The sequence below is a fragment of the Epinephelus fuscoguttatus genome, linkage group LG19 (assembly GCF_011397635.1).
Source record: "Epinephelus fuscoguttatus linkage group LG19, E.fuscoguttatus.final_Chr_v1".
NCBI lineage: Eukaryota > Metazoa > Chordata > Actinopteri > Perciformes > Serranidae > Epinephelus > Epinephelus fuscoguttatus.
In genome coordinates this window covers 20,237,647-20,249,063 of record NC_064770.1, presented here as the reverse complement: position 1 = coordinate 20,249,063, position 11,417 = coordinate 20,237,647, and the positions used below count along the sequence as shown (strand labels likewise).

Here is an 11,417-nt window from a genome sequence, read left to right as displayed (position 1 = left end):
ACTTAAGGGCAGGTTGTACCCTGCCTCTCGCCCAATGTCAGCTGGGATAGGTCAGTGAGGATCTGGATACTAGGGAAGAAAATAAGGGAACATTTGCCAGCAGAGTTCAAGGACTATGACAAGGACTAAGGCACTACAGTCATCCTGGACTACACTGAGCTGGGGCGCCAGTATCCATCTTCACCTCTTCTCCAAAGTGAAGTGTTTTCTGCATTTAAATCTGCATTCAAATCCCACTGCACTCTCAAAGGGCTGCTTGGAGTTACTCCTCATGGGGCGGTCACAGGCTGGCATTTCTCTCTGGTAGATCCCAGATGTCTGCCGGTGAGGTCGGAGACACCCAGGCCATTACACATCTCAGGGTGCATATGAAGTGCCTCATATTCCGATGTAGGGACACAAGTTCTTTGATAATGAGATTCCACTCTAGCTTTTTGGAAACATTAATCAGCTGTATAGCGTTGTAAGTCTCCTGACAAACTATAAAAATGAGCCTATTGTCAAGACAGAAGCCAGAGTAGCACTTGTATAATACACTGACATCTAGTCACATAAGTTGTTCAGAAGTAGCCTGATCAGATTTTGGTTATCAGATTGGATTCTGAAATCAGGTTGGATCATGTAATCCAGTCTTGGTTTTTATCTGGATCAAACCTTCAACTAATCGGGGCGTCGGTAGCGTAGTGGATAGTGCTGGCGCCCCATGTACAGAGGCATCGCCTCTCTGCAGCGGCCGCGGGCTCAAATCCAGCTTGCGGCCCTTTGCTGCATGTCAGTCCCCACTCTCTCTCTCTCTCTCTCTCTCTGTCTCCCCATTTCACTCTCTGTCCTGTCAATAAAGGCAAAAAGCCCATAAAAATAATCTTAAAAAAAAAACAAACCTTCAGCTAATCCAGATTGTGAATATTGCAGAGTGAAGTCCATTGCTAACTGTGTATGTACGTATGTGTATGTATGTATGTACTCTTCTAGCTACAAAATAAAAGTCTATCCCAGGTTTTTTGTGTTTTTCATTCCAAGATAGCCTGTGGAGCACAGCACGCATTTTTAGTTTGGAAGGCCAATAGGCTCTGTCATGTATCACTGCAGCCTACTAGGGTCATTATGTAATGTGGTATATTGTGGGTAATGTTTGGAGTGCAAAAACAGTACTGACATCATAAGATAAGAATCTGCTCTGTGTCTGCTGGACCCAGATGCCGAGGGATGGCAGGTTAAAAAGGTCTGACTTTGGTCATTTTGCAGACAAAGAGGGATGGTGCCCCCCCCCCTCAAATTGCCTACTGGGTGTAACTTTTGGGATGGATAGATATTAGCGCATGAGGAAGAGATGAGTCTTTGTTTGGGCTAAAAACAAAGTGACACACAGGCTGAATATAAAAATCACTCTGTGAAAGACAGGAAGCCCGAGCTGATTTGAAAGATGGCTTTGAATAACAACATGACACGTGGTGTAACTCTAGCTGACACGTGTGCCATTTCTTTAATATTTATTTACCGCACAAAGGAAATCGAGTTGACCACATGGGGACTTTTTCACCTTAGCATACTAACTCAGAGTACATCATGTGCTATATAATGTGGGGACCAACTTTCTTTGGTGACAGTTTGAGCCTACGCTGTGCACTGCTGATGGGAATGGTAATAAATAATCCAGCGGTGGAGTGCCAGATAAAATACATGTTTCTGCACTCTTTTCCCACACAGTTTATCATAATGAAGTGCACAGTTTGCAGAGATGCAGTTTATTTACAGAACAAGTAGAAGAGATTTAAAAGGGTCACACAAGAAATGGACCTAAGTCAGTGCAACATTTGAACACACCCAGAGGAAAGTAAAATTCAAAATAAGATCTCTTCTTTGTCTAGCCTATTATGCCTAGACATAACTGAGCTCAGTGTAACATCAGTTTTCTCATACTTCTTAAATTCAGCTCCTGAGAAATATCCTTCCTCTTGTCTCAGCCTGATCCTAACGTATGATCTTAAGACACTATTTTTCCTTTCTCACTGCAGTATTCTTTATTTGTCTGAAATAATCTGCTCATGAGATAACAATAAGATCCCAGAGAAAATTTGGTTGGCTTATAAACAAGCCAGCACAATTTCACAGATTTGTCTCAGTGATTGAATTTAGTCTACACTCTGTATTTATCTGTACTCAGAGCTGAGAAACCTCTGAGAAGCCAATGAGCAAAGCGAAGAACTCCTGCTTCATATTTCTCCGAAGACTGGGAACAGATCAGAATTTAGTAATCTCCAAATGAGAGGCGGATTTATTCCTAATGAGACAACGAAAAGACAATTGTGAGCAGCACCTTTTCTGATAAAGCAGCCAGCAGCTGATACCAATGGACTCCACACTGATTTAAATTCATAATCCAAATTCAAAACAACTTTATCAATCCCATTAGGGACAAATAACGAGTGGCTTGTACACAGAGAAACACAGTGACAAACAAATATATCAACTATCTAAAATGTGGAATAAAATAATGTTGATGAATAGCATATGTAACATCATAAAAAACTGATGCTTTGAATCTAAGGGTGGGCGATATGGCCCTAAAATGATATCATAATATTTCAGGGTATTTTTGCGATAACGATATTCTTGACGGTATGACAAATTAGTTTTACAAAAATATATAGTTTTACATGTCAACCTAATGCTTCAGATGTTCAGTAAAAACTAAACTAAGATGATATCACATTTCTTTAGTTTGTAAATAAAAGTAACTCAGAGTGACATTTATATTCTGTATACAATACTAATAGTGCAACAAAATAAAATCTACCACAAATTACACATTTAAGCAGTTCCCAAATACAAAGAAATGTACCCTGGAATCTGTATATATAAAACAACAGGCGATTTCCTTCACTTTTTGCAAAATCCTAAATGTCGGAGTTGGGTTTTTTTTTCCACCTGGACCTTTATGCTCTGCCATTTCTCCTCTAATCATTACGCTGTAACCTGTTACAGCCTGTTATGATACCAGAACTATCACACATTCACATATATGTATTTTTTTGTCGAGCTGTGAGTGGCATGTAGGTTTACATTAGGAAAGGTTTATGACAAAATCAGTAGATGACACCGACTCCCATGTGTACACGGCGATAGAGGAGAGGGAGAGATGCTGTGCTGCTGCCTGAGGAGCCGCTGAATGAGTTCCCTCTGAGCGGTAAGTCACTAAAAGAGTCTGAGAAGTCTGGGGCTGTTCAAAAAACATTCAGGACGCCACAGTTTATTTCACACTACTAAAGCTGCTCCTCTTTCTGGAACCATTGTGGAGTCTGTAATAATTTTGCTTTCAGCCATGCTTATTGTTGCCGTGGGTAACAGTATGACGTCAGTATGTAAAAAAAAGTTGAAATATCGCAAGTTACAGGATATTAATTTTTCATATGATGTTAAAATTATACCGGTATTATCATGAACAAAATGATATGGCACACCCCTGATTGAATCAGCATTGTACTTACTGTCAGACTCTGTTTGCAGTCTAGGCTGTGCTGCTCTTGAATCCTTGCGAAGAGTGATGAGGTCAGAGCCTGAATATCACCTCTGTACATACTCTGTATTCAGATGAATCTGTTCCACTTGAGTTGTCAGACTGAACTCATGTCTTGCTACAGTTTAATTCTGGCTTCTTTTTCAAAAAGGGATTTCCAGCCAATATGATGGTGGCAAACATCCAGGGCTTATCCTGCTATCTCACGACCTTCTTCCTGTCGGTACCAAGATAGTGTACATATAGAGTTGTGGATGTTTTGTGTTGGCTGTGTTTATTTTCTTTTTGTTTCTTTCTGAATTCTCAAACAATGAGGAGGGACCTCAGTGTGGCCCAGCTGTCTCAACAACTTCCTGACAAACCCTGAACTGAGAGGTCAGAGTGGAGACAGAGCAGTCTCGTCAAACCCGTCTGTCTTACAGTGATGACTGAGGCTGAGTCATTTCAAAATGTTCTATTTTCAAAGACAGCTGAAGTCTGATTTACATCAATAAGTATTTCCAAAGCTGCGACGCTGATGATGTCATCTGTGACAGTGTGGAATAATGTTGAAGTCCTGCCACGTGAAAATGTACTCAGCCAGTGAAAGTGACTTTAATAATTATATATATAACAAATTTCTCTTGAAAAATACACTTTTAAAAGCTTGTGGTAATGTTTTGGAAATGGCACACACAGCCACATGGCGTGGTTTTGCCCCACTGCACCATGTGTGAAACATTCACTACACAGAAGGTGGCTGGTGGTTAAGCAAAATGCTGGCCTCTTAATTGACGAACCACAGAAGGGAGTTACTGGCACAGCTATTAGATCCTGCCGGCCCACTGCTGAGCTCTTGTTTGGATGGAAACAGAGAGAAACACGGCCTAAATAGCAGACTGAATACAGAATGTCAAACGCTCCTTTTTCCTTCCCGTCACTGTGACATTTGAAAGTAAGCTCATATAAAGATTTAAGTGTCAAAATTCCATTTCCTCTTTTGCTTCCTTCCTTTTTTAGGGGCCTAGGGAAGAAAGAAGGTGCTTTATATCTGCCTAAACAACACTTCAGTTTCAGAAAGCCACTGCTAAACTTGTAACCCTGGTTTTAGCATCTCACACATACTAGCACTTTGAGGGGCTGATTTTAAGATGATCACTTTAATGACTCATATGGAGTTAGCTCCTGACCCTATCCCACGTTTTTACTCCTGCTCTTTTTATCATCTTTTCTTAAAAAAACTATAAAATCAGTCTTTGTCTTTGTGCAGACTGACATCCTCTGGTCGGTCAAAGCTTAAAACCAGAGCAGACCACCCAGTTTTTATTATTTTAAGTGTCTTTTTAAAACAAGATTCTTAAATTATATTATGTAAGTGCTTATCCTACTAGTATTCATTTCATTTTATGAGTATTTTTTCCTTTGTGTCTCTGTTTATGTTTCTTTGTAAAATATATTTGTCTGTATTTTAAAGTGTAAGTGAAATAAAGCTTATTAATTAGCCCAGAGCATGATCTCACCCACCACTGTGACAAAGTTCTAGGAACTCATAACACTGAATATTATAAAGCAGTATTTCTACGTGGATACATAAAACATGAAGATCTATCTAGTGTCTTTTCAGTTTTTAATCTGCCAGTCTGTTAACGGAATTTATCTCACATTACTGTAGCTGAATGCTCGCGTCACAGCTGATAATAAGGTGTAATGTTTCCATGTGAATGATTGTTTGAATGCAGTGTGCAGCACCCTGACCCTCTGTACCAAATGTCACAGTGTGCACAAAAAGTCATCTCTCTTATATAGATGTGAAAAAATAGTTCATGTATAGGGGAACTACGTATCACTTTTCACACCTTCTGTAGCTGCACTTCTAGCTGACTTCACGGTGGAGGAAGTGGTGACAAAAGTACTGCTCGCTGACAACTCTGATCAATTGTTTAATTTATCTTCACACGCTGTTTGGTGCCAGTTTCTATGATGCAAGTTCTGTTGTAGATCTTTGTCGCATTTGGTTGCATAACATATTGCCATTGTCATAACAGTTGTGAGATAATCCTTTGTCAGCCCCAAATCTTTATTAAGATACTGAAGATCCTGCAAAAAGAGGATATAACATCAAGGGTGGAGGACACAGGTTTGTAATGTACTAAATTAAGTAATTTCAGTAAACCTTGTTTCCTCATTTCAGTTGATGACACAGCAAAAACACACCCAGAGGAGACTCTGACTTACAGATGAAACACTAGATGATAAAAATACACACCCAAAACAAAGGATTTACTGAAAACAAACTTTAAAGCATCAGAAAATGATTTTCAGTCCATTTGGGAGGAATATTAAGTTCTAAAACTTTCATCTTCATGTAGGTTTTTAATCCACCATGTTTTCAAAACTGCACAGATTTAGCTCAAGTCAGTGTCAAAGCAAAATGGTGTGCTGCTGCGGCTTGTGAAGGTTTTGACATAGTGAAATAGCATAGTCTAGTGGAGAAAAGAGGGTAATACACAATCACCCAATGAGATCCTCCTTTAAATTAATCTGCAAATACTGGAAACATTAGCTGTCAAGTGAATGCATATATCTCAATTAATGAATTTTAATCTCTAGTGTGCACATCTCTTGTGCTCCACCTTGCTTTTTAATTCTCACAATCTATAGCTGTAGCTGCAATATGCATCTGCTGCATCAAGGGCAAGTTTCATGTTTGTTTACCTTGAAAAAGTTAAGTTGTAAAAATCCTTCTTGGTGGTGCAGATTAGGGCCGAGCAACTCTCAGTAGACCCCTGTAATAGGTGTGAGATAATTTCCAGAGTTGAGAATTATTCTTATCAGCAACAACAATTTACCTCCCGTTATTGGGTTGGAAATTAAGGCGGAGCCACAAACTCAGCACATTCAGCAAGTTTAGGGAAAACTCTAAAAGATGCTGATTTGAGCATTTTCGAGCACGACGCTGGTTTACATGTACAGTACGAAAGCCTGAGGGCCGCTCCAGGGCGAATGATCAAACCATGTTTTATGTTAACAGGGAAATACCTGCACTGCAATACCCCCTCTAACCTCCCAGGTCGAAAATGGAATCTCTTAGACTCTATTAGTTTTAATCATATTGAACTGGACTGATAGACGGTGGAAATTCTCAAACATCTTATGGTACATTTTTTATCACTATAATCCAAGTAGCACACTCAGGTGGGCATTTTCCTATGTGTGCTGAAGGACAAACTGAAAACATGCAGGCAGAAATTTTCCTTAATTACACTGTGAGATCTGGATTACAGGTAGAGTTTATGGCAGATAAGAGATATAAGGTAGTAACACTGTTCACCCTAATACTCATATACAAATGTCTGTGTCCTTACAGTGCCCTATTTTGCACTCTTTCTGTGCATATTTGAGTGTTGAAATTTAGTAATGACCTTCTTGTCTTTTTGTTACTCAGCATACAAGCAAAAAGGGTTGAAAGCGCCATCATCTGCAATTTAGTTAATGGTCTATTCTTTTATTCGATGCACTATGCTGCACAAGTCACATAGGTTACAGGGTAAAAACAAAAGTCATGACAAAACGTGTGAGAATGGAACAAAAACATGTCACATCAGCAGCTGCAGCAGAGAGGAAGCTGCAGCCAGGAGAGGTGACACTGCACTCAGCTGACACTGTGGAGGACACAGGCTATATGGTTATGTTTACATTCACTGGAATGAGCCTGGCAGTTTGTGAATACAACAAAAAACACAAGGCAAGGCAATAAAATGAAGAATGACGTCACTGTGGGTTAAGGTCAAAATTATTGCATCCCTGCAGTTAATGCTGCAAAGTGCATCTGCTGATTTAACGCGCCACCCGGCGGGCACGCTACGTAACCCAAATCAAACGCAACCAAAAGGTCGCGTGACCAACAGGTGCATGCCGGTTGATCTAGTTAAAAAAAAAAAAAAAAAATCCGCTTGGGTCGCTCAGAGGTGTTCACGTGGGAGCTCTCGTGTGTAGGAGCTTTCTGTCTGCTGCGTTTGACTGATTTGCGTCACAGTTCAGTGAGCTCAAGATTGTAGACGCGTTTTATTTTGAATTTAACACGAGCGAGCAGTGAAATTGAACCCGAGAGGACTGTGGAGAAGTTCGCGTGCACATGGCTGACAGAGTGCCGTCCAAACAGGTGAGTACAACAACCACTCATTACTCAGTAATCACTGTGTTGCATAGCAACATGATGTGCGAGTGTGTGTGCACTACGTAATGATGTGCAGGCCATTTTTATCTCAAATGCACGGTTCCCAAACTCTGGGGCAAAGAGTCACTGCAGTGGTGACCAGTGGTCAAATATGGAGTGAAACTAAGTTGGATGATTATGATTTATGTAGGGGAAAAAGAGTTTTCGACAATGATCCTTTTTAGCCGTTGCACCCACAATTATTGTTAATCATTGGTAAAAAGAATATGGCTGGAGGGTCATGAACTTTTTCGGCTTCTGAAGGGGGCAATGACAGGAAAAAGGTTTTAGAACCAATGTCTTGTCTCTGTGCTTGAGCTGCTTTGGACTTTTTATGGACTAGCTCCATGCATTTACTGTTTGCATTGGTTCTGCTTCAATTTGCCTTAATTCTGTATGAACGTTATTTAATTTCTGTAGCTTATTAAAGCACCTGCAGCAGAAGAAGTTTTAGTTCTGCAACCTCACTGCTCGATGCAGCTAAATCCCACACACTGGATCTTTAAGTTTTGTAAGGCTCCACTAAGGAAGGCGGCTGTATATTTATTATTGATTATCAGTTTTATGAACAGGCTGTAAAATGCCTGGAACTTTGAGATGTTATTCAACTAGTGTATACACTGACAAGTTAATGCACTTTATTTTGTGGACTAAAGTTGTTCTTCTATCATATACATCATCTTCATCATCATCTAACATGTTTGTAAGTTGTATTATTTTTATTTGATTACTTAATGAGAGTCAGCAACCTAGTACCTGAAAAATAGATCTTTGGCCTTTTCAAGAGTCTTTTTGATGTGAACTCCTGCATGTCAAGATTCAACACGTAAGACTGTCATTTTACTGCTAATAGAGAGCTGTACAGAGTGGCAGATGCCCTTTTAATTCCCCACAGAGAGATTGAACTGGACTCGTCTAATTTGCTCGAAGGCTCTCGGCCACCCTCTCGGAAATGGATGTGGATGAATTTTGAATCATCTTCCAATGCAATCTGGTCTGAATAATCAGTTCTGTTGGACCCTGAATTAGGGACACGATGCAGATATTATCTTGCCCCGTGTTGTCATTACAGGGGCAGCCAAGGAGACGCTGACTTTTGTCACTCGCAAAAACAGTCAGGTCTGCTGGATCATTTGTGGATGAAGAGTATATAGCTAAATAGATACTGTTCTGTAAAACTCTTGGATCCATATTCACATCTGCACACACATCTACATCATTCTGTAAATGGAAATACATGTTGCAAAATTTACCTGCCCTTTGTGAACCTCCTCCACAAGGACTTTTGTATATCACAGACAGGCTGTTCGAGCCTCTGAGGTTACAATGTCCCTGAGGTACTCAGGCCTCCAAGAGAAAACTGTGGAAAATTCATTCTCTGTGAAGCTTTTATCCACATGGTCTACTTCCCCTTGCCTCAGGCTGTGGCCAAACACCTTCTATATGCTTGGATGGGGATGAGGACATGTAGGAACTATGGCCAGCCTCTCCTAAAGAATGCAAGCTATAGGAATACATAAGACAACACAGTCGCAGGAAGCAGACTTGTACAGATCTGTACCAATGATAATCTGGAGGAGAAATTTACCATTTGAGGTGGTATGAAATTACCCAGATGTTCCGCATCATTGAACCCATAGAGCAAACGCACTAGAGACTTTCAGCGGCTGAGTGGCTATCTCCTGGTTTAGTGCTCCGCCAACTTAAATAGGGATTAAATGATTTAATTGTGCAGCTCCTCTAGACTTTCTAAATGTTATCAGATCCCATTGGATCTGACAGTGAACAAGTCATTTTGCCGGGGTTGTGGTGCCCTCAAAAAATGTCTCTTTCACGATGTAAGCCTATGGACAAAAGTCTTTTAGGGCCCTATGACAATATAGCCCCATTTACAATGAGCAGTACAGTACGGTTCAGTTCAGTTTGGTACACTTTTTTTTCCGTTTCCACTGTGAAAAGTTGTGGATGGCACCAATGGAAACATTCCGTACTGTCCCTGTTTTTGGTCCCCCCTCTGTTGGGGTTACCTAGCACACAGATCTGGTACTAAAAGGTGGAGCTGTGAACACTGCAGTCTGTTGATCAGACTGTCAGTAGCGGATGGTCACCCTGGCTGGTTTTGAGGCTCATGTAACCACTCTTCATACCGTGGAGAGTGTTATTAGTAATGAAAGGATGTTTCGCTGCCCCTTGCTGCAGCTGTAGTCACAGAAAAATATAACTTAATTCACTGGGCCGACTGCCAGCAACTTTTAAGGCAGAACGTTAACTTGTAATGTTACTCAATCCATGATTTGAGGACGTGAATCAGTCAAAACACCTTAAATTTCACTGTGACAACTATGACCATTCCCTTAGTTTTTATATGACATACACTTTTAGTAATGAGTGGATCTTCAAGTGTTTATATTAATTTAGACTGGGTCATGTGAACAGCATATATCTCAATCCTTACTCTGTTGTTCCTGTGGGCTACAGCAACACTAAACCCCTGAGCTTGCCTGAGAAGGACTAAATGCACAAACCTGCTATTTTTTAAATATCCCGTAAGTCAGTACAGTCAATGTCATACACTTTAGGGGACATAAACTTAAGACAAACACATTTGTGAGTGAAAGGGGGGACTTTAATATTAAAGCAAAAACACTGGGTTTATATTAGGTCAAAATTAGTGTCCCATTTATTTCAATGTCCATTAAATTAATTTGGTTTTTATAGCCTTACCATTTCTGTTTTTGCTAATAGATGTGGCTTTCACACATGCGTGTGCATGTGTGAACTGTGTATCTGACAGTCATGTTGCCTCTCATGCATGTGTTTTTAGCATCTTATACCTTTTGTACAGCACTTTGGTCAATGAGTCGTTTTTAAATGTGCTTTATAAATAAATTCGAGTTGAGTTGAATATATCACAGCACGGAACACAACAGTTTTAGATTAGCATTCTTGACCAGAAATCTTTGAAACAAATTCCCTCCCTTTCCTCACGGACTCTGTTAATGTATGCCATTTATACAAAAGTCTATGAATATCACTAAGTCTCAATGTGCTTTGCAGATTTTAGCCAAGAGTACACCAGTTTGGACTAGCGCATTATGTTTGGATATATCAGTAATCATGTTAATGGCCACATTCTCAGACATTATAACAGCCCCATTAAAGCTGTCACATTCTACTGCTTCACCCAAAGTTATGTGTAATGCCTGTTGTGTTGCATTATATTGTTGTGAAAATATTTCATAAAACACTGTTTACTAACGTCTCTGAGGCTATTAGCCAGATTAACTTGGAGAAATTGATGCTTTCGAAGGTTCATTGGATGCCCAGCGGTTGATTGATGATAGTTTAAGGCTTTTTAATGGTTAATAATGACAATATTTATGTTCGTACTGAGCCAACTGAACACTGTAACCACTGTGTGTTAGTAAAGTAGTGGTTCTTAGTATCGAGGGCAGTGCCTTTAAAGATATTATTGTAGGAGTTGCAAGTTTCTGTCCAAAGCATGAAGTAAATTACCCCAAATTAATTACATTAATGTAGTTATTATATTATTATGGTCATATTGCTGGGGATCTTTGCGAATAAGTACTGTATTTGAAGCCAGACCAAACCACTAACAGCTCAGCAGTTGCACACTACAGAGCGCTGATGTCTGTGGCTAATGTGGATTTAAGCATTCACTGCTGTCAGCAACAAGCCTGAGAT

General features: G+C 40.0%; 1 protein-coding gene across 1 annotated transcript in view; it reads left to right on the top strand.

Moving 5' to 3' along the window:
- Positions 1 to 7,635: 7,635 nt before the first annotated feature.
- The window catches only part of adgrl1a (adhesion G protein-coupled receptor L1a), a 198,147-nt gene continuing 194,365 nt past the window's right edge, over positions 7,636 to 11,417 (top strand). Inside the window, exon 1 of the mRNA XM_049561794.1 lies at positions 7,636 to 7,658. The gene's annotated coding sequence lies outside the window, so the exon portion shown is untranslated. The remainder of the gene's footprint in view (positions 7,659 to 11,417) is intronic.